This window comes from Arachis stenosperma, chromosome 10 (genome assembly GCF_014773155.1).
Source record: "Arachis stenosperma cultivar V10309 chromosome 10, arast.V10309.gnm1.PFL2, whole genome shotgun sequence".
Taxonomy (NCBI): domain Eukaryota; kingdom Viridiplantae; phylum Streptophyta; class Magnoliopsida; order Fabales; family Fabaceae; genus Arachis; species Arachis stenosperma.
The window spans coordinates 83491737-83513958 of NC_080386.1; the positions used below are offsets into that span (position 1 = coordinate 83491737).

A 22222-nucleotide genomic window follows, 5' to 3' on the forward strand; every position below is an offset into this window, starting at 1 on the left:
GCTTGACAGTAAGCTCTTATAGAACTTCACAGATACTCAGAGCATGATTGTGGCCTCCTAACATCAAAATTAGAGTTTGAATGTGGGGGCTCTACTTGACTCTGTATGGGGAGAATTGGATGAAACTTTTCATGCTTCTTCTCCATGTTTACAGAAGAAGATCCTTGAGCCTTAAACACAAGGTAGTCCTTATTCAATTGAAGGACTAACTCTCCTCTGTCCACATCAATCACAGCCTTTGGTGTGGCTAGGAAGGGTCTTCCAAGGATGATGGATTCATCCTCATCCTTTCCAGTGTCTAGGATTATGAAGTTAGCAGGGATGTAAAGGCCTTCAACCTTCACTAAGACATCCTCTACAAGTCCATAAGCCTATTTCATTGATTTGTTTGCCATCTCTAGTGAGATTCTTGCAGCTTGTACCTCAAAGATCCCTAGTTTCTCTATTACAGAGAGTGGCATGAGGTTTATACCTGACCCCAGGTCACACAGAGCCTTCTCAAAGGTCATGGTGCCTATGGTACAAGGTATTAAGAACCTTCCGGGATCCGGTTTCTTTGGAGGTACTGTCTGCTGAACTTAGGCATTCAGTTCACCAATGAGCAATGAAGATTCATCCTCCCAAGTCTCATTACCAAATAACTTGGCATTCAGCTTCATGATTGCTCCTAGGTATCGAGTAACTTGCTCTTCAACAATATCTTCATCTTCTTCAGAGGAAGAATACTCATCAGAGCTCATGAATGGTAATAGGAAGTTCAGTGGAATCTTTATGGTTTCTATATGAGCCTCAGATTCCTTTGGTTCCTCATTAGGGAACCCCTTAGTGGTTAGTGGACATCCAGTAACGTCTTCCTCACTATAAATCACTGCCTCTTCCTCTTCTATAGGTTCGGCCATTTTGGTTATATTGATGACCTTGCACTCTCTCTTTGGATTCTCTTCTATATTGCTTGGGAGAGTACTAGGAGGAATTTCAGTAACTCTTTTACTCAGCTGACCCACTTGTGCCTCCAAGTTTCTGATGGAGGACCTTATTTCAGTCATAAAACTGAGAGCGGCCTTAGATAGATCAGAGTCTATGGTTGCTAAGCCAGAGAGGCTCTGCTCAGAATTCTCTATCTATTGCTGAGAAGATGATGGAAAAGGCTTGCTATTGCCAAACCTATTTCTCCCACCATTATTATTATTGAAGCCTTGTTGAGGCATCTGTTAATCCTTCCATGAGAAATTTGGATGATTTCTCCATGAAGGATTATAGGTGTTTCCATAGAATTCTCCAATGTAATTCACCTCTTCCATTGTAGGATTCTCAGAGTCATAAGTTTCTCCTTTAGAGGAGGCTTCTTTAGTACTGCCGGATGCAGCTTGCAATCCAGTCAAGTTATGAGAAATCATATTGACTTGCTGAGTCAATATTTTGTTCTGAGCCAATATGACATTCAGAGTATCAATCTCAAAAACTCCCTTCTTCTGAGTAATCCCATTACTCACAAGATTTCTTTCAGAAGTGTACATGAATTGATTATTTGCAACCACCTCAATGAGTTCCTGAGCTTTAGCAGGGGCTCTCTTCAGATGAAGAGATCCACCAGAAGAGTGGTCTAATGACATTTTGGACAATTCAAACAGACCATCATAGAATATATCCAAGATGCTCCATTCTGAAAGCATGTCAGAAGGACACCTTCTGATCAATTGCTTGTATCTTTCCCAAGCTTCATAGAGGGATTCACCTTCTTTCTGTCTGAAGGTTTGGATGTCCACTCTAAGCTTGCTTAGCTTTTGAGGTAGAAAGAACTTGGCCAAGGAAGTAGTGACCAACTTATCCCAAGAGTTCAGGCTTTCTCTAGGTTGTGAGTCTAACCATATTCTAGCTCTGTCTCTTACAGCAAAGGGGAAAAGCATAAGTCTGTAGACCTCAGGATCAACTCCATTGGTCTTAACAGTATCACAGATCTGCAAGAATTCAGCTAAGAACTGATGAGGATCTTCCGATGGAAGTCTATGAAATTTACAATTCTGCTGCATTAGAGAAACTAATTGAGGCTTAAGCTCAAAGTTGTTTGCTCCAATGGCAGAAATTGAGATGCTTCTTCCATAGAAGTTGGAAGTTGATGCAGTATAGTCACCAAGCATCTTCCTCGCATCTCTAACATTGTTGTTGGGTACGGTTGCCATGTCTGCTTCTTTTTTGAGATTTTCTGTAAGGTCCTCTCTGGAGTGTTGTGCTTTAGCTTCTCTTAGCTTCCTCTTTAGAGTCCTTTCAGGTTTAGGATCAGCTTCAACAAGAATGTCTTTATCCTTGTTCCTACTCATATAAAAAAGAATAGAACAAAGGGAGTAGTGGAATCCTCTATGTCACAGTATAGAGATTCCTTTATGTGAGTATAAGAATAGAAGAATAGAAAAAGGAGAAGAGAGAGGAGATGAGTAATTCGAACAGAGAGAAGAAAGAAGGGTTCAAATGATGAGTAGAAGATAAGTGTTAGTAATTAAATAGAATAAATAGAAAGAGATGAGAGAGAGAGTATTCGAATTTTAAAAGAGGGAAAAGAAAAATATTTTTATTTTTATTTAATTAATTAAGTTGGTTTCAAAAATTTGAAAAAGACATACACGAAAATTAAAAACTAAAATAATTAGTTAATTAAAAAGATTTTTGAAAAAGTGGCTAGTGATTTTCGAAAATTAGAAGTGGAAAAATAGTTAGGTGATTTTGAAAAAGATAAGAAATAGTAAATTTTTTAAAAAAATTAAAACAAACAATTCAAGTAGTTAGTTGAAAAAGATTTTGTTCCGAGGGGTACCTGAAACTGTAGGTCGATCTCGGATGAGATCTTCTGTGTTGGTCGGAGTTGTTGCGTCCAACTTGATGATGGTGGTTAGAGCCGCCGTGTCCGACTCGTTGGACTTGGTGATATTGCTGATCCTTCGTCCCCGGAGGGTGGGGGGTACCTGCAAGGGACTCCGATGCTTAAGTTAGCAAGGGTATTAAGCAGGTATTGAGTAGAATCAGAGTGTGAGTTATACCTGGGTGCTCCAGTGTATTTATAATGGTGAGATGTGACCTTCTCTGGATAAGATAAGTTAGTTATCTTATCTTATCTTATCTTCAAGTGAGGTCATCTTATCTTCAAGGGAACCGCCCTTCCCTCTGTAGACTTGGGCCGCCTTAGGATTTGGGGCGTGTTCCTCTATTTGGACCCTTCTTTGGGCTTTCCTGGTGACTTGGCCGAGCTCTTTGGAAAGAGGTCGGGTTGTCCTAACCTGAAGAGGTCGGTCGCTTTGTCTGTCGAACATCCCGGGTCGGACAGCTCGACGCAGGGTATGAACAGTGCCCCTGCTTGAGCTCGGTCTTTTTGATGAGGTCGAGTTTTTTGACTTCGGTCCTTTCATGACGAAGCCGAACTCAATGATTTTGTCAATTTCTTTTTGTAGAATCTTTTGAATGTAGAACGTTTTCCTCTAAAGGCGCGCACTTTTATATCAACGCTTTGCTTTTGGGAACGTGAAAGGGTTTAATACCTTCATTAATTGGTATTAATTGCCCCGTTTTCTCCTGGCTTTTATTTTGAATTTTCTCAATCAAAAACGGTTTCTCTTCTTCGCTCTTCTTCGTAACTTCTCCCTTTACTCTCTCTTTTTCTGTTTCTTTCGTAACTTCTTCCTGCAACGTTTGTTCTGTCATTGCTCTCTGTGGAAGAGGGGTGATTTCCAGATTTTCTCCTTCTATCTTTGCAGTTTTTCGCTTCGAGGTTTTTCTTCTATTTCTCCAGGTTCGTTTTTTCTTCCTCTGCTCCTTTTATATGTCGGTAGAAAGTTTGAATTTTGCTTAGAGAAAGTTGGGATCTTTCTGTTTTTACCATGCCTGATTGTTTGCGTGTTCTGGAATTTCTTCATTTTTTGGTGCGAGTCTTTTGCTTTTCTCGTTGCTTGAATCTTTTCTTAGGGCTTTTGCATGTTGTCGCCGCTTCTGGTTGCGCCTTTGATGATATTTTTGCTTGATCTTGAAAAATTTTGTGTCTTTGGTGATTTTCTGCTTGGCATTTTTTATGTTTGACAATGCTTTTTGCTGATAGACTGTAGGAATGTGGTGACTTTGTGTTTTTGTTTTTACTTCCTTTGTTTCCTTTGAGACTTTATTTTCTTTCTGATGAGTGTCGAAGCGTAAGCTGTAGGAATTTATTGAATCCTTGCTTTGTTACTGTCTCCAAAGGATGCCCCAGGATTTTGGTTTGAATCTTGGGGCTTTTCTTTTTTGTTCGTCCGTCGAGTTGTTTTTGCCCCTTGTCCAAGATGCTTTTTTAGTAATCCACTCTTCTTTTCTTATTGTAGGATTTAGTTGGCCTCATGTCTTCTCGCAATAACGTTGTAGAGATGCCTTTCCAGGTTCCTGAAGGCATGGCTGATTGGGTGGACTAAATGGTCCTTATGTGTGTCTCCTTGGTTGATTCCGAGTTTTACGCGCAGCTTAGGCAGTTTCATAGGGTCTATAGTAATCCAGGTTATGAGAAGAACTATGAACTTGTCCCTCCCTTCTTCGAAGAGAGAGTCTGCTTCTCTACCCGGGTTGTTGACGATCGCCCTTTCTTCTATGATTATGACTTTTTCTTGGGTCCGTTGGGTATCACCCTTCCTTTTACTAAATTTAAGGCCGACTTGTTATGGTTCTGCAATGTCGCCCCCTCTCAACTTCACCCTAATTCCTGGGGTTTCATAAAGATTTTTCAATTGTTGTGCAATGGTTTTGGTATCCCTGCTTCCCAATCTCTCTTTTTCTATCATTTTGTCTTGACTAAGCCCGGAGTGGTAAAAAAGAAGGCAGCGTGGGTCTCCTTTCGCTCTACCCAGGGAAAGAAGGTCTTTTCCATGTTTGACGAGTCATTTCGTGATTTTAAAAACTACTTTTTCAAGGTCCGACCTGTTGAAGGAGCTCGGCCCTTCTTTCTGGATGAAAATGACGAGCCTGCTTTTCCCTTGGAATGGCAAAAGGATGTGAGGGTGTCCCGATATACGTGGGAAATGTTGGATGAGGCTGAGCGAGCCTTTGTGACTGTCTTGGAAGAACACTGGGGGCAACCTCCCCATCTTGACACAAAGAAATTTCTAACCAATCCTTCTCTTCTTCAAACTGAGCTGGGTATTTTGTGTTTCCTTTTTTATCTGTTTATATTGCTTGTGACTGTCCTTTCCGATTAGTGGCTTAATTTCTATTTTATTTGCAGAGGCAATGAAGAATAAAGAAGCCATGAAAGCTTTTAAAAGGGAGCAGAGGGCGACTGCTGCTAGAAACATCTCGACCAAGGCGGCTGGGGAAGGATCCTCCCAAGTGCCCGCGAAGCCGTCTGTGCCGAGTTCCCCTGGGGTGAAGAAGGTGATCCCCACTCCCCGAGTTCGTCTGGTGGATCCTCACCCTACTTCTGCTGCTCCTTCTGTTGCTCCTCCCAATAAAAAACAAAAAACAGCTGAGCCTTTCGACCTCAACGCTCCTGATTTTAATGCCATTGAATTTATGGATCAGCAAATCGGTCCCTATGGTACCCTCTCAATGGACGATGTGTCCATCCTTCATCATTTGGAATTTATGGCCCAAAATCACATACAGATGCCGTATATGGCGGCTGCTATATACCGGACTGCTCAAAATCTTCCTCTCCAGGCTACCAAGGCATTTATGGAGGAGGCAAAGTAGGAGTTTGACCGGATGAAGGGGCTGAAGGAGGAGCTTGAATTAAAGGTGACCAAGTTGGAGAAGGATCTAGAGAATGAGAAGGCGAGTTCCCTTTCATTGGCAGCTTCTTTGAGGTTGGCCGAGGACACAACCTTGATGCATAAGGAGAGTTACGTTACGACTTATCGGGAGGTGATGCGCCTGAGGGAGGAGTTGAACAATGCCCGGGAAGATTATTGATGATTGGATTTTTTATGGTTTAGAATTTCACAAATGAATTCTCGCTGCAAGTATAGTTCCTAAACCAAACAATAATCTTTTCATACAAAAAGTTGTTTGTCACTAAAACAAACCCCTAAATTTATAAACCGAAGTATTGAAACCTCGGGTCGTTCTCCCTAGGAATTACAATAAAGTGTCTTGTTATTGGTTATGAATTATTTTTGGGGTTTTGATAAGAGGCATGAAAGATAAATGGCAAGAAAGTAAACTAATGGCTAAAAAAGGTCTTGGCAAGGGTTGGTGGTCAATGATCTCTATCCTAATCACTAACCACAATATGAGAATTGGCAAGGATTAATCTCATTAAATCATCCTCTAACTAGTAGTAAAGGAAAGTCAAATGAGCTATATCAATCCTAGTCCATAAGTCCTAACTCTCCACTAATTCAATTAGTGAGATCTAGAGTAAATGGCTCCCAATCATCAATTACTTGGATATTAGTAACTCAAGAGTTCCTAAGTTACCTTTCCAAGCCAAGAGTATAAAATTCTACTCTAAAATCCAACCAAACATTTCATCAAACACTTGGAAGGCATAAAAGAAAAGCATAGTAAAATTGCCAGAAAAGTAAATCTACACTACTCAATTGCAAGGAATTAAACAACAACAAATCAAATGAACACAATTATTATAAATTACCTCTAATTGAATTGAAAGAGAATAGGAGGAACAAAAGTAGATCTACAACAAAGTATAAGAACAACATAAAGGAAATTACAACAAAAGAATAGAGGAAGATGAATGTAACAACAAAGAATTGAAAGGTAGAAGTAGAAGAAAGCAAAGATTAAAACCTAGATCTAAGAACTAATCCTAATCCTAATCCTAGAGAGAAGTGAGAGCTTCTCTCTCTAGAAACTAACTCTAACTACTAAACTATGACTCATGATTAAAAGTATGTTGATTCCTCTTCAATCCTTGGGTTAAATAACATCAGAAATGAGTTGGATTGGGCCCACAAGGCTTCTAAAATCGCTGGCCACGAGTTGCATTAAGTGGATCATGTGCCACCATCGGCGCGTCCGGGTGCTGTGTGCGTGCGCGCCCCTATGCGCGATGCAACTATGGCAAATATTATATCGTTTCGAAGCCCCGGATGTTAGCTTTCCAACCCAACTAGAACCGCATCATTTGGACCTCTGTAGCTCAAGTTATGGTCGTTTAAGTGCGAAGAGGTCGGCTTGACAGCTTTCTGGTTCTTTCATTTCTTCATGAGTTCTCCAACTTTTCATGCTTTCTTTCTTCATTCCCTTGATCCAATTTTTGCCTCCTAAACCTTAAATCACTTAACAAACATATCAAGGCATCTAATGGAATCAAGGTGAATTAAATTTATTTATTTTAAGACCTAAAAAGCATGTTTTCACTCTTAAGCACAATTAAAGGAGAATATACAAAACCATGCTATTTCATTGAATAAATGTGGGTAAAATATGATAAAATCCCCAAAAATCAATACAAGATAAACCCTACAAATGGGGTTTATCAACCTCCCCACACTTAAACCAAGCATGTCCTCATGCTTAAACCAAGAGAAAGCGAAGGGCATCAACATTTATTCAACGGAAACTAACTAAATGCAATCTACCTACATGCAACTATCTAAATGAATGCAATTGCTTGGTCAAAATAAATCAATTTCCAAGAAGCATATATGCAAAAGGGCTAAAGGACTAGCAAGTCTAATCCACAATTGAATTGAGCTATTAAATATTTTTACAGACTTTTATGAAAGGAGATGATCATAGGTGGAGATATGTAATTGAGCATCAAACCCTCACCGGATGTGTTTGCACTCTATTCGCTCAAGTGTTTAGGGTTGATTCTCTCAATTCTCTCCTAATCATGCTTTCTAAGATTTGTTTTTCTTCTAACAATCAACAATTACTTCATGCACGCATACAATTATCATGAGGTCTTTTCTTTAGGTTGTAATGGGGTAAGGGTCAAGGTAGGATGAATATTTGGTTAACTAAGCTTGATATTTGAATCTTTGATAAGCTTAGACTTCCCACCTAACCTATGACATCCTATACAATTAAGTTCTAACCTAACTACCCATTTTTCTCACTTTTTCACATACTCATGCATTTTCTTTTTTTCATTTCACAACACTTATGCATTGATCTTATTGAGCTTCACTTTGGGGCATTTTGTCCCCTTTTTATTATTTTTCTTCTTTTTCTTTCTTTTTCTATTTTTTCTTTTCTTTTCCATATTGTTTTTCTTTTTCTTTTGTTTTTCTCATTTTTTTTCTTTCTATATACAAGAGCATCAATGCATAAAGGTTTTACATTTGATCAATATATGAGTATGTACCCAATTCCCAATATTTACACTAATAATACAAAACTACCCTTTTATTCACCCAATGTCCCAAGGTTCCCACACTTGAATGATACTCACATGCACTAGCCTAAGCTAATCAAAGATCCAAATATGGACTTTTATTGTTTTCCGCTTTAAGGCTTGTAATGTGCTAAATTAAGAACAAGTGGGTTAAGCGTAGGCTCAAATTTGGCTAACAAAGGAAGATGAGGGGTAAGGCTTTTTGGGTAAGTAAGCTAAATGAAATGATGGCCTCAATCATATAAATGCATGAATACACAAAATAATGGACATAAAGAATCATACAAAGCAAAGATTACAATCATAGAAAGAGAATAATGCACACAAGAAGAGAAAATAAGTGGTTATAAGATGTAACCACACCATTAGGCTCAAAACTCACAAGCTTGTGTTCTTAGCTCAAAAACATGATCCACAATATATATACTTCAAGAAAGCTTAATGAAAAGGCTTTTTACTCAATCAATTGAGGTGCCCTATAGATATTCATTATTTTGACTAAGCTTATTGTGTATATATATGCAAAAATAAGAAAATGCAAGTAAAAATCCTAAAATCCTAGAATGAAATGCAAAAGTGTTGGGATTAGAAATTTGTCACCCAAAATCGCCGACCGGTCGGACGACCTCCGCACACTTAAAAGTTTGCACCGTCCTCGGGTGCATTCAAAGATGAGCAAGGGGGTACGGCGAATCTCCGGATTGCTGCGTGTTCTTAGTCTTGCTTCCGTTATTGCTTGTGGTGCATTATCATGAAAAACAAAAATATAACACTATAAGATGAGAAGATATAAAAGCAAGGAAGCTTACATTGTTGGAATGCGGTACTAATCACTTGAATTGAGTGAGTGAATTAGTGTGACATTAATGACAAATAGGTGTGTGAATTCTAAATTGCGCGGTTTAGAACACACATTAGCATAAAAAGCTATGTCACAAAAGAAGCATGTACATCACTTATCCTAGTGTGCTTGAGATGCTTTAGGTAAACTTGTAAGGTAAGACAAGCATTGAAGAAGCATAAAAGTATTCAAGCTAAAGCATATGGATGCCTATAATCATGAAAACACCATGCACTAAGGTAAATGCTCAACATCCATCAAGAAATTGCCCACTCAAAGAATAAGGCTCAAATCACATGGTGGCCAAATCATGTAATTCAAGAAGAGTCACAAGCTCGAAGACAATTCTCATCGATTGGCATTCTTAAAAGGTGAGCATGAAGAAGTCAAAACCAAGTAGCAAAATATAGCCTCAATCATAGAATCCAACAAAGATCATCTCGTTGGCAGCGTGACTGCTGCTTACGAGAACTTGAAGGAGCAAGTTCGGGTCATTGCTCCCGAGGCCAATCTCACCCCTTTCATCCTGGACAATGTTGTCAGGGATGGCAAGATTGTCCCTGATGACGATGGTGATGATGATGCTGATCCTCCTCCTATGTCCTCTGCCAAAGTGTCGACCTCTTCTGCTCCTTTGGTTGCACCTGATTCGGATTGCCAGGTTCTGAACCGGGAGGATGGAACTGTAGATGCCGTGCCTATTCAGACTCGTCCTCCATCTCCCTGTCCTGATGATGCCAAGAAGGCTCCTGATGCTTGCTGATCTCTTTCTAGATATTTATGTAGTTGGCCCGGCTTGTGGGCTTTTTAAAACTTTGTTTGTTTTGCTGACAGTTTCTAGTTGCTTGTTTTAGCAACTTTATTTTGAAAAACTAAAAAGTAGCTCGCTATCTTTAGCAGGTGTTGATGGCCGCCGAGGCCTTTATAACTTTGTGGATTATATGAAGGTTTTTGACTTGTTTTCTCTTCTGCTTTCTGAGAATGCTGGAACCTTGTAGCTCGACTTCTTGGGATTGTTTTGTTCGTGGCTTGGATCCTTTGAGTTTGTGTCTTTGTGGGTCTGACCTATTTCTCGGTTTTCTCGCTTTCATACGTACTTTTGGCGCTCTGTAACCGATTCTTTTGCGTTGGCCCCCTTCTAAGTTATTTTTGTAATCCCTTTTCTAGGAACTTTATTAGGATTACTTTTATAACTTTGTAGGAGATTGACTTCGTTAGGTCGATCTCTTTCTAAGTTATTTTTGTGATCCTCTTTCTTGGACCTTTGTCAGGTCTTTTTCAGGGATTACTTTTATAACTTCATTTTGCAGGAAATCAACATTGTTAGGTCGATTTCTTTTTAAGTTATTTTTGTAATCCTCTTTCTTGGATCTTTGTCAGGTCTCTTTCAGGGATTACTTTTATAACTTCGTTTTGTAGGAAATCGACTTCGTTACGTCGATCTCTTCTTAAGTTGTTTTTGTAATCCTCTTTCTTGGACCTTTGTTAGATCTCTTTCAGGGATTACTTTTATAACTTCATTTTGTAGGAAATCGACTTCGTTAGGTCGATCTCTTCTTAAGTTATTTTTGTAATCCTCTTTCTTGGACCTTTGTCAGGTCTCTTTCAGGGATTACTTTTATAACTTCATTTTCTAGGAAATCGACATCGTTAGGTCGATCTCTTCTTAAGTTAAAGTAATCCTCTTTAATAGGGTTGGCCAGACATCTTTCCAAGGTTTACTTATAACTTTGGTTGACTTGGTCCGACTTCTGTACGTCGGCCAGTCTTTAAGTTATTATTTTAACTATCCGTAAGACCTCGTCAGGTTCTTTTTTGGATTGCTTTCGATAACTTCTTACATTATTCTGTGTTCATCTTTGCCGATTTGTAGAAAGTGGTTAGCATCTTTAGATCGTCTTTGGGGTGAATCGCGTTTTCACCTTTATCGGACGGTTATCTTTATCGTGATCGTGCAGTGAAATTGTTTTTCACTTTCTGCCGATCTATTGCTTTATAATCGGACAATGAATACTTCAGATTAATGCGTCTTGAAATCTTGTAGAATGTCTAAATAAGTTTTATTGAAAGAAAACTGCGAAATATATATATGTGGGAATTTTTTCATCCCTTTCAAGTCAGATAGTGTCTAGGTCTCAGCCTGGTGCCTCATTAAAAAATCTTTTCAGGAAAAATAGTGCATCCAATATTAGTTTCTCTACCTTTTCTAACTATAGTACCTTCTTAGGTTGCAGGCGTGCCATGATCTAGGAAGCTCTCGTTCATTGAGTTCGGTCAGTCTGTAGTAGCCCTTCCCAAGTACTTCTATAACTCGGTAGGGTCCTTTCTAGTTTGCTGCCAGCTTCCCTTCTCCTGGTTGAGTTGTTCCAATATCATTTTAGATTAGGACAAGATCGTTCTCTGTAAAACTTCTCGGTACTACCCTTTGATTATATCTCAAAGCCATTCGGCGCTTTAGAGCTTCTTCTCTGATCCGACCTCTTTCTTGGATTTCTGGAAGTAGGTCGAGCTCTTCTCTTTGAAGTTGAGAATTGGTTTGTTCATTGTAGTGGACTACTCGGGGAGACCCTTCCTCGACTTCTACTGGAATCATTGCCTCCACTCCGTATTCTAATCGAAATGGTGATTCGTTCATAGTAGAATGGGGGGTTGTTCGATACGCCCATAGGACTTGTGGAAGTTCCTCGGCCCAAGCCCCCTTTGCTTCTTGCAGTCTCCGTTTCAGCCCGGCCAGTATGACTCTGTTGGCCGCTTCGGCTTGTCCATTGGCTTGGGGATGTTCGACGGAGGTGAACTGGTGTTTTATATTCAAGTCGGCCACTAGTTTTCTGAAGCCTGCATCTGTGAATTGGGTGCCATTGTCTGTGGTGCTGGAGTATGGGACCCCGAACCTTGTAACGATGTTCCTATATAGGAATTTTTGACTTCTTTGGGCGGTAGCGTTGGCTAGGGGTTCTGCCTCGATCCACTTTGTAAAGTAATCTACCCCTACTATTAGAAATTTAACTTGTCCTGATCCCTGGGGAAAAGGGCCGAGAAGATCGAGTCCACATTTTGAAAATGGCCAGGGCGAAGTTATGCTGATGAGTTCTTCTGGTGGGGCGATGTGGAAGTTGGCATGTTTCTGACATGGTGGACATGTCTTTACAAATTATGTGGCTTCTTTCTGTAATGTTGGCCAATAGAACCCTGCCCGGAGTACTTTTTTGGCGAGGGCCCGTGCTCCGAGATGATTGCCACAAATACCGCCGTGAACTTCTTCTAACACTTCCTTTGTGTGGGAGGTCGACACGCATTTTAATAATGGTGCTGAGATCCCTCTTTTGTATAGGATGTTGTTTATGATGGTGTAGTACTGTGCCTCCCTTTTCAACCTCTTTGCCTCCTTTTCTTCTGTGGGGAGTGTTCCTGTTTTGAGGTAGTTGATTATGGGGGTCAACCATCCTTGATCCTGGTTTTCTATAGCCAGGACTTTTTCTTCTTCTGAGATTGACGGGTTCTGTAATATTTCCTGGATGAGGCTTCTATTGTTGCCGCCTGGTTTGGTGCTGGCTAGTTTCGGAGTGCGTCAGCTCGGGCATTTTGTTCGCGAGGGATGTGGTAGATCTTATATTCCCCGATTTGTCTGAGCTGCTCCTTGGTCTTATCCAAATACTTTTTCATGATGGGATCTTTAGCTTGGTAGCTCCCTGTTATTTGTGATGTGACCACTTGTGAATCGCTATAAATGTTGAGTTTTTGAGCTCCCACCTCTTCAGCCAGCATCAACCCAGCTAACAATGCTTCGTATTCCGCCTGGTTATTTGAGGCCGGGAACCCGAACGTGAGGGAGAGCTCGACTTGGGTTCCTTGGTTGCTTTCTATTATTATGCCTACGCCGCTTCCAGTTTTATTTGAAGAACCGTTGGTGCACGAAATTGTGATCAATACTTTTCACAGCTCAAATAATCCCCGGTAATGAATCCAAAAACTTGGTGCTCAATACCATGGCATAAACACAACTTCGCACAACTAACCAGCAAGTGCACTGGGTCGTCCAAGTAATAAACCTTACGTGAGTAAGGGTCGATCCCACGGAGATTGTTGGTATGAAGCAAGCTATGGTCACCTTGTAAATCTCAGTCAGGCAGACTCAAATGGGTATAGTGATAAACGAATAAAGCATAAAGATAAAGATAGAGGTACTTATGTATATCATTGGTGAGAGCTTCAGATAAGCGTATGAAGATGCCTTCCCTTCCGTCTCTCTGCTTTCCTACAGTCTTCATCCAATCCTTCTTACTCCTTTCCATGGCAAGCTCATGTAGGGTTTCACCGTTGTCAATGGCTACCTCCCATCCTCTCAGTGAAAATGTTCCCATGCTCTGTCACAGCATATGGCTAATCAGCTGTCGGTTCTTGGTCAGGCCGGAATAAAATCCATCGATCCTTTTGCGTCTGTCACTAACGCCCCGCCTGCTAGGAGTTTGAAGCACGTCACAGTCATTCAATCATTGAATCCTACTCAGAATACCACAGACAAGGTTAGACCTTCCGGATTCTCTTGAATGCCGCCATCAGTTCTCGCCTATACCACGAAGACTCTGATCTCACGGAATGGCTGGCTCGTTTGTCAGGCGAGCACTCGGTTGTCAGGCGATCAACCATGCATCGTGTATCAGGAATCCAAGAGATATTCACTAGAGCTTTGATTGCTTGTAGAACAAGAGTGGTTGTCAGTCACTTTGTTCATGAGTGAGAATGATGATGAGTGTCACGGATCATCACCTTCATCAAGTTGAAGAACAAGTGATATCTTGGACAAAGAACAAGCGGAATTGAATAGAAGAACAATAGTAATTGCATTAATACTCGAGGTACAGCAGAGCTCCACACCTTAATCTATGGTGTGTAGAAACTCCACCGTTGAAAATACATAAGAACAAGGTCTAGGCAAGGCCGTGAGGCCAGCCTCCCAGTGATCAAAGGATTCAAAGACCTAAAGATGATCTAAGATCCCCAGATGAAAATACAATAGTAAAAGGTCCTACTTATAGAAAACTAGTAGCCTAGGGTGCACAGAGATGAGTAAATGACATAAAAATCCACTTCCGGGCCCACTTGGTGTGTGCTTGGGCTGAGCAATGAAGCATTTTTCGTGTAGAGACTCCTCTTGGAGTTAAACGCCAGCTTTGGTGCCAGTTTGGGCGTTTAACTCCCATTTTGGTGCCAGTTCCGGCGTTTAACGCTGGAATTTCTTGAGGTGACTTTGAACGCCAGTTTGGGCCATCAAAGCTTGGGCAAAGTATGGACTATCATATATTGCTGGAAAGCCCAGGATGTCTTCTTTCCAACGCCGTTGAGAACGCGCCAATTGGGCTTCTGTAGCTCCAGAAAATCCACTTCGAGTGCAGGGAAATCAGAATCCAACAGCATCTACAGTCCTTTTGAGTCTCTGGATCAGATTTTTGCTCAGATCCCTCAATTTCAGCCAGAAAATACCTGAAATCACAGAAAAACACACAAACTCATAGTAAAGTCCAGAAAAGTGAATTTTAACTAAAAACTAATAAAAATATAATAAAAACTAACTAAAAGATACTAAAAACATACTAAAAACAATGCCAAAAAGCGTACAAATTATCCGCTCATCACAACACCAAACTTAAATTGTTGCTTGTCCTCAAGCAACTGAAGATCTAATAAGATAAAAAGAAGAGAATATGCAATGAACTCCAAAAACATCTATGAAGATCAGTATTAATTAGATGAGCGGGGCTTTTGCTTTTTGCCTCTGAATAGTTTTGGCATCTCACTCTATCCTTTGGAATTCAGAATGATTGGCTTCTTTAGGAACTCAGAATCCAGATAGTGTTATTGATTCTCCTAGTTAAGTATGATGATTCTTGAACACAGCTACTTATTGAGTCTTGGCCGTGGCCCAAAGCACTCTGTCTTCCAGTATTACCACCGGATACATACATGCCACAGACACATAATTGGGTGAACCTTTTCAGATTGTGACTCAGCTTTGCTAAAGTCCCCAATTAGAGGTGTCCAGGGTTCTTAAGCACACTCTTTTTGCCTTGGATCACAACTTTATTTCTTTCTTTTTTTCTTTCTTTTCGTTTTTTTTTTCGCCTCTTCTCTTTTTTTTTTTTGTATTTCACTGCTTTTTCTTGCTTCAAGAATCATTTTTATGATTTTTCAGATCCTCAGTAACATGTCTCCTTTTTCATCATTCTTTCAAGAGCCAACATTCATGAACCACAAATTCAAAAGACATATGCACTGTTCAAGCATACATTCAGAGAACAAAAGTGTTGCCACCACATCAAGATAATTAAACTGTTATAAAATTCAAAATTCATGCAATTCTTTTTCTTTTTCAATTAAGAACAATTCTTAAGAAAGGTGAGGGATTCATAGGACATTCATAACTTTAAGGCATAGACACTAAGACACTAATGATCATAAGACACAAACATGGATAACATAAGCATGAAAATTTCGAAAAACAAGAAAATAAAGAACAAGGAGATTAAAGAACGGGTCCACCTTAGTGATGGCGGCTTGTTCTTCCTCTTGAAGGTCTTATGGAGTGCTTGAGCTCCTCAATGTCTCTTCCTTGTCTTTGTTGCTCCTCTCTCATGATTCTTTGATCTTCTCTAATTTCATGGAGGAGGATGGAATGTTCTTGGTGCTCCACCCTTAGTTGTCCCATGTTGGAACTCAATTCTCCTAGGGAGGTGTTTAGTTGCTCCCAATAGTCTTGTGGAGGAAAGTGCATCCCTTGAGGTATCTCAGGGATCTCATGATGAGAGGGGTCTCTTATTTGCTCCATTCTTTTCTTAGTAATGGGCTTGTCCTCATCAATGGGGATATCTCCTTCTATGTCAACTCCAACTGAATAACAGAGGTGACAAATGAGATGAAGAAAGGCTAGCCTTGCCAAGGTGGAAGACTTGTCTGCCACTTTATAGAGTTCTTGGGCTATAACCTCATGAACTTCCACTTCTTCTCCAATCATGATGCTATGAATCATGATGGCCCGATCTAAAGTAACTTCAGACCGGTTGCTAGTGGGAATGATTGAGCGTTGAATAAACTCCAACCATCCTCTAGCCATGGGCTTGAGGTCATGCCTTCTCAATTGAACCGGCTTCCCTCTTGAATCTCTCTTCCATTGTGCGCCCTCTTCACATATGACTGTGAGGACTTGGTCCAACCTTTGATCAAAGTTGACCCTTCTAGTGTAAGGATGTGCATCTCCTTGCATCATGGGCAAGTTGAATGCTAACCTTTCATTTTCCGGACTAAAATCCAAGTATTTCCCCCGAACCATTGTAAGATAATTCTTTGGATCCGGGTTCACACTTTGATCATGGTTCTTGGTGATCCATGCATTGGCATAGAACTCTTGAACCATCAAGATTCCGACTTGTTGAATGGGGTTGGTGAGCACTTCCCAACCTCTTCTTCGGATCTCATGGCGGATCTCCGGATATTCACCCTTTTTGAGTGAAAAGGGGACCTCGGGGATCACCTTCTTCAAGGCCACAACTTCATAGAAGTGGTCTTGATGCACCCTTGAGATGAATCTATCCATCTCCCATGACTCGGAGGTGGAAGCTTTTGCCTTCCCTTTCCTCTTTCTAGAGGTTTCTCCGGCCTTGGATGCCATAAATGGTTATGGAAAACGAAAAAGCAACGCTTTTACCACACCAAACTTAAAAGGTTTGCTCGTCCTCGAGCAAAAGAAGAAAGAAGAGAGTAGAAGAAGAAGAAGAAATGAGGAAGAAGGGGATGGCTTATGTATTCGGCCAAGGAGGGGGAGAAGTGGTGTTTAGGTTGTGTGAAAATGAAGGATTGAAGAAGGGTATTTATAGGAGAGAGGGGAGATGGGGTTCGGCCATTATGGGTGGGTTTGGGAGGGAAAGTGGTTTGAATTTGAAGGGTGAGGTTGGTGGGGTTTTATGAAGGATGGATGTGAGTGGTGAAGAGTAAGAGGGGATTTGATAGGTGAAGGGGTTTTGGGGAAGAGGTAATGAGTTGATTGGTGAATGGGGGAAGAAGAGAGAGAGTGGTGGTGGGGTAGGTGGGGATCCTGTGGGGTCCACAGATCCTGTGGTGTCAAGGAAAAGTCATCCCTGCACCAAATGTTGCTCAAAATCACGTTTTGAGCCATTTCTGGCGTTAAACGCCGGGCTGGTTCCCATTCCTGGCGTTTAACGCCAGGTTCTTGCCCTTTTCTGGCATTTAACGCCAGTCTGGTGCCCCTTTCTGGCGTTAAACGCCCAGAATGGTGCCAGACTGGGCGTTAAACGCCCAACTGCTAGCCTCACTGGCGTTTAAACGCCAGCGAATTCTTCCTCCAGGGTGTGCTGTTTTTCTTCTTGTTTTTCATTCTGTTTTTGCTTTTTCAATGGATTTTGTGACTTCTTATGATCATCAACCTAAAAAAAACATAAAATAACAAAGAGAAATATATAAAATATAATCATTGGGTTGCCTCCCAACAAGCGCTTCTTTAATGTCAATAGCTTGACAGAGGGCTCTTATGGAGCCTCACAGATACTCAGAGCAATGTTGGAACCTCCCAACACCAAACTTAGAGTTTGAATGTGGGGGTTCAACACCAAACTTAGAGTTTGGTTGTGGCCTCCCAACACCAAACTTAGAGTTTGACTGTGGGGGCTCTGTTTGACTCTGAATTGAGAGAAGCTCTTCATGCTTCCTCTCCATGGTGATAGAGGGATATCCTTGAGCCTTAAACACATAGGATTTTTCATTCACTTGAATGATCAGTTCACCTCCATCAACATCAATCACAGCTTTTGCTGTGGCTAGGAAGGGTCTGCCAAGGATGATAGATTCATCCATGCACTTCCTAGTCTCTAGGACTATGAAATCAGTAGGGATGTAATGGTCTTCAACTTTTACCAGAACATTCTCTACAAGTCCATGAGCTTGTTTTCTTGAGTTGTCTGCCATCTCTAGTGAGATTATTGCAGCTTGTACCTCAAAGATCCCTAGCTTCTCCATTACAGAGAGAGGCATGAGGTTCACACTTGACCCTAAGTCACACAGGGCCTTCTTGAAGGTCATGGTGCCTATGGTACAAGGTATGGAAAACTTCCCAGGATCTTGTCTCTTTTGAGGTAATTTCTGCCTAGACAAGTCATCCAGTTCTTTGGTGAGCAAAGGAGGTTCAGTCTCCCAAGTCTCATTTCCAAATAACTTGTCATTTAGCTTCATGATTGCTCCAAGGTATTTAGCAACTTGCTCTTCAGTGACATACTCATCCTCTTCAGAGGAGGAATACTCATCAGAGCTCATGAAAGGCAGAAGTAAGTCCAATGGAATCTCTATGGTCTCATTTTGAGCCTCAGATTCCCATGGTTCCTCATTGGGGAACTCATTGGAGGCTAGTGCACGCCCATTGAGGCCTTCCTCAGTGGCGTCCACTTCCTCTCTTTCCTCTCCAGATTCGGCCATGGTTATGGCTTTGCACTCTCCTTTTGGATTTTCTTCTGTAGTACTTGGGAGAGTACTAGGAGGGAGTTCAGTAACTTTCTTGCTCAGCTGTCCCACTTGTGCTTCCAAATTCCTAATGGAAGACCTTGTTTCAGTCATGAAACTTTGAGTGGTTTTGATTAGATCAGAGACCATGGTTGCTAAGTCAGAGGGGTTCTGCTTAGAATTCTCTGTCTGTTGCTGAGAAGATGATGGAAAAGGTTTGCTATTGCTAAACCTGTTTCTTCCACCATTGTTGTTGTTGAGACCTTGTTGAGGTCTCTCTTGATTCTTCCATGAGAAATTTGGGTGGTTTCTCCATGAAGAATTATAGGTGTTTCCATAGGGTTCTCCTAGGTAATTCACCTCTTCCATTGAAGGGTTCTCAGGATCATAAGCTTCTTCTTCAGATGAAGCATCCTTAGTACTGCTTGGTGCATTTTGCATTCCAGACAGACTTTGAGAAATCAAATTGACTTGTTGAGTCAATATCTTGTTCTGAGCCAGTATGGCATTCAGAGTATCAATCTCAAGAACTCCTTTCTTCTGACCAGTCCCATGGTTCACAAGATTCCTTCCAGAAGTGTACATGAATTGGTTATTTACAACCATCTCAATTAGTTCCTGAGCCTCTGTAGGCGTCTTCTTCAGATGAAGAGATCCTCCAGCAGAGCTATCCAAAGACATCTTGGATAGTTCAGAGAGACCATCATAGAAAATACCTATGATGCTCCATTCAGAAAGCATGTCTGAGGGACATTTTCTGATTAATTGTTTGTATCTTTCCCAAGCTTCATAGAGGGATTCTCCATCCTTCTGTCTGAAGGTTTGGACTTCCACTCTAAGCTTACTCCATTTTTGAGGTGGAAAGAATTTTGCCAAGAAGGCATTGACTAGCTTTTCCCAAGAGTCCAGGCTATCTTTAGGTTGTGAGTCCAACCATATTCTAGCTCTGTCTCTTACAGCAAAAGGGAATAGCATCAGTCTGTAGACCTTAGGGTCAACCCCATTAGTCTTGACTGTGTCACAGATTTGCAAGAACTCAGCTAAAAACTGATGAGGATCTTCCATTGGAAGTCCATGGAACTTGCAATTCTGTTGCATTAGAGAAACTAATTGAAGCTTAAGCTCAAAGTTGTTTGCTCCAATGGCAGGGATAGAGATGCTTCTCCCATAGAAATTGGGAGTAGGTGCAGTAAAGTCACCCAGCACCTTCCTTGCATTGTTGGCATTGTTGTTGTTTTCGGCTGCCGTGGGTTCTTCTTCTTTGAAGAATTCGGTTAGGTCCTCTACAGAGAGTTGTGCCTTAGCTTCTCTTAGCTTTCGCTTCAAGGTCCTTTCAGGTTCAGGGTCAGCTTCAACAAGAATGCCTTTGTCTCTGCTGCTGCTCATATGAAAGAGAAGAGAACAAGAAAATGTGGAATCCTCTATGTCACAGTTATAGAGATTCCTTGAGGTGTCAGAGGTAAAGAAAAATAGAAGAAGGAGGTAGAAGAATTCGAACTTGATTAGATAGAGTTCGAATTGTGCATTAAGAAGGAGTAGTACTCCATAAATAGAAGGATGTGGGAGGAAGGGAAGAGAATTTTCGAAAATTAATTAAAAAGATGTCAAAAACATTTTGAAAAATTGATTGATAATTTTCGAAAATTCAAAGTGGAAAAGAAATCAAGTGATTTTTGAAAAAGATTTTGAAATTAGAAATTAAAAAGATTTGATTGAAAACTATTTTGAAAAAGATGTGGTTGAGAAGATATGATTGGTTTTTTTAAAAGATGTGATTAAAAAGATATGATTGAAAAGTTATGGTTTTAAAAAGATGTGATTGAGAAGATATGATTTGAAAACAATTTTAAAAAGATTTGGTTTTAAAAATTAATGACTTGCCTAACAAGAAAAGATATGATTCAAACATTAAACCTTTCTCAACAGAAAAGGCAACAAATTTGAGATGTTCAATCAAATCATTAATTGTTAGTAAGTATCTTTGAAAAAGGAAAGAAATTGATTTTGAAAACTTTTGATTGAAAAGATATGATTTGAAAAAGATTTGATTTTGAAAAACTTTGAAAACTTGAAAAAAATTGATTTTGAAAACAAAATCCTCCCCCTTGTGCCATCCTGGCGTTAAACGCCCAGAATGGTATCCATTCTGGCGTTTAACGCCCAAAATGCACCCTTTTTGGGCGTTAAACGCCCAACCAGGTACCCTGGCTGGCGTTTAAACGCCAGTCTATCCTTCTTCACTGGGCATTTTGTACGCCCAGCTTTTTCTGTATAATTCCTCTGCAGTATGTTCTGAATCTTCAATTCTTTGTATTATTGACTTGAAAAGACACAAATTAAAAATATTTTTGGATTTTTAATAGTCAAAATGCAACAAGAATCAAATAACAATGCATGCAAGACACCAAACTTAGCAGTTTGTATACTATTGACACTAACAAAATAAAAATACACATGAGAAACAACAAAACACTCAAGTCAATAGAATTCAAAGATCAAAACAAGGAAATCATCAAGAACAACTTGAAGATTAATGAAGACATATGCATGAATGCAGTAAGAACAGAAACATGCAATTGACACCAAACTTAAAATGAGACACTAGACTCAAGCAAGAAACATCAAATATTTTTGGTTTTTATAATTTTGTGAATTTTTTTTTGTGCTTTTTTCGAAAATTATGTGAAAATAGAAAATAAAGGTTTCAGAATTCTCAATTTGAATTTCCAGGAATCATTGCAATGCTAGTCTAAGACTCCGGTCCAGGAATTAGACATGGCTTCACAGCCAGCCAAGCTTTCAAAGAAAGCTTCGGTCCAAAACACTAGACATGGCCAATGGCCAGCCAAGCCTTAGCAGATCATTGCTCCAATAGCAAGATTGATAGAGATCAACAAGCTATTGTGATGATCAGTTGAAACCTCGGTCCAATAAGATTAGACATGGCTTCTCAGCCAGCCAGATTTCAACAGATCATCATGAAACACTAGAATTCATTCTTAAGAACTCGGAAAAAAAATACCTAATCTAAGCAACAAGATGAACCGTCAGTTGTCCATACACAAAAACAATCCCCGGCAACGGCGCCAAAAACTTGGTGGCGTTGCCGGATCAAAACATGGCACTGTTATTGCAGGGAACAAATGCGAAACTGTAGTTAGGACATTTAATTCCCCGGCAACGGCGCCAAAAACTTGGTGCACGAAATTGTGATCAATACTTTTCACAGCTCAAATAATCCCCGGTAATGAATCCAAAAAACTTGGTGCTCAATACCATGGCATAAACACAACTTCGCACAACTAACCAGCAAGTGCACTGGGTCGTCCAAGTAATAAACCTTACGTGAGTAAGGGTCGATCCCACGGAGATTGTTTGGTATGAAGCAAGCTATGGTCACCTTGTAAATCTCAGTCAGGCAGACTCAAATGGGTATAGTGATAAACGAATAAAGCAAAAAGATAAAGATAGAGGTACTTATGTATATCCTTGGTGAGAGCTTCAGATAAGCGTATGAAGATGCCTTCCCTTCCGTCTCTCTGCTTTCCTACAGTCTTCATCCAATCCTTCTTACT

At 40.4% G+C, this 22222-nt stretch overlaps 2 non-coding genes across 2 annotated transcripts; both read left to right on the plus strand.

Moving 5' to 3' along the window:
• Nucleotides 1-1667: 1667 nt before the first annotated feature.
• LOC130958267 (small nucleolar RNA R71) lies at nucleotides 1668-1775 on the plus strand. Its single transcript, XR_009077399.1, has one exon. It is a non-coding gene; the product is annotated as a small nucleolar RNA R71 (small nucleolar RNA).
• A 17607-nt stretch (nucleotides 1776-19382) lies between these two features.
• Nucleotides 19383-19490, plus strand: LOC130958462 (small nucleolar RNA R71). Its single transcript, XR_009077582.1, has one exon. It is a non-coding gene; the product is annotated as a small nucleolar RNA R71 (small nucleolar RNA).
• The last annotated feature ends 2732 nt before the right edge of the window (nucleotides 19491-22222 follow it).